This window comes from Octopus bimaculoides, chromosome 4 (assembly GCF_001194135.2).
Source record: "Octopus bimaculoides isolate UCB-OBI-ISO-001 chromosome 4, ASM119413v2, whole genome shotgun sequence".
NCBI classification, from domain to species: Eukaryota; Metazoa; Mollusca; class Cephalopoda; order Octopoda; family Octopodidae; genus Octopus; species Octopus bimaculoides.
The window spans coordinates 116,148,897-116,150,407 of NC_068984.1; the positions used below are offsets into that span (position 1 = coordinate 116,148,897).

The 1,511-nt window shown below is 35.3% G+C and overlaps 1 protein-coding gene across 3 annotated transcripts in view; it reads left to right on the plus strand.

Moving 5' to 3' along the window:
- Positions 1-1,511, plus strand: part of LOC106876369 (uncharacterized) — a 559,415-nt gene that overhangs the window by 176,697 nt on the left and 381,207 nt on the right. The window lies entirely within an intron of this gene.

Below are 1,511 nucleotides of genomic sequence, written 5' to 3' on the forward strand. Positions count from 1 at the left end.
TACACACACACACACACACAGAGGTACACACACGCACAGAGGTACACACACACACACACACACAGAGGTACAAACACACACACAGAGGTACACACACACACACACACACACACACACAACCGTGTGTCTCTATGTGGGCGCGTGCGTGTGCGCATGTGTGCCAAGACTGTCTAAGTGTATTTATTTATATATATATACGTAAATAAATATCTGTATGTACATATAGCATGTATCAATATTTAAAAATAGATATTTAATTATACATAAATATACATGCATTCATGCGTACATACACTGATGTACTGGTGTGTGCGTGTGTTTGTGTTTATTAGTGTGTTTGAGTGTGGGTGTGTTTGAGTGTGAGTGTAGTGTGTCCATGTGTGTGTATGTATACAGGGAGAGTGGGAGTTGTGAGAGAATGTCACAAGCAGGAAACGTGATTGTGATCGATCAATCGATACACTATACTGAGACGTATATAGATCCATTAATATATATTGATATATATTCATTGATATACATACATTGATATACATACATACATACATATACATGTATATATATATGTGTGTGTGTATATGTGTTTGTGTGTCTGTATGTATGCAAACACACACACACATGTATATACGTATATCTATCTATCTATCTATATATAATTTATGTATATATATATATATATAAATGTATGTATAAAGAAAGAGAGCGAGAGCTAGAGAGATGAGGAGAGAGAAAGAAAGAGAGGGAAAAGAGAAAGATAGAAAACGAGTGTGAAAGAGAGAATCACAAAGAAAAGATCAATAAATATAAGAACTACGGGCCACTCCTCTGTGTTTATTATGAATCTCTGCTACTTTAATTGGTTGTGCAAATAATTGTTGCTGTCTTGGATATTAATGATGATAAGTTAGAGCAGTCGGAGGTAACCGTACATTGGTTATTGTTATATTATTACAATCTGTGTGCATTTTCTCAAGAGAGTTGCTTGGATTCCAGAAATTTTTTTTTAGGTCCATTTGATTGCATCCCTAAATTTATCAAATGATTGTGGTGTAGGACGTAATTTTAGAGCATTCAAAAGACTATATATTAATGTTTAATATTTCTCGTCAATCATTAAAGTAGTGAGATGGTAGAATCGTTAATCACGCCGGTAAAAATGCTTAGCGGCATTTCCTCCGTCTTTGCGTTCCGATTTCAACTTCCACAGAGGTCGACTTTCGGGGTCAAGAAGATAAATGCCAGTTGAGCATTGGGACCAAATGTAATCGACTTATGCATCTTCCCCGAAATTACTGGCCTTGTGCCGAGACTTGAAACCGATATTACTCGTCAATCAAACTTGGGGAAGTTCTAAGTTAAAAATACACCAACTATGACTTGGATATATAGGGGTATGATGTATTAAGGTTTAAATGACATCGTACATTATATATATGCGCACTCTCTCTCTCTCACGCGCATGCATGCTAGAGGCATATATATATATAATATAATATATATATATATATATA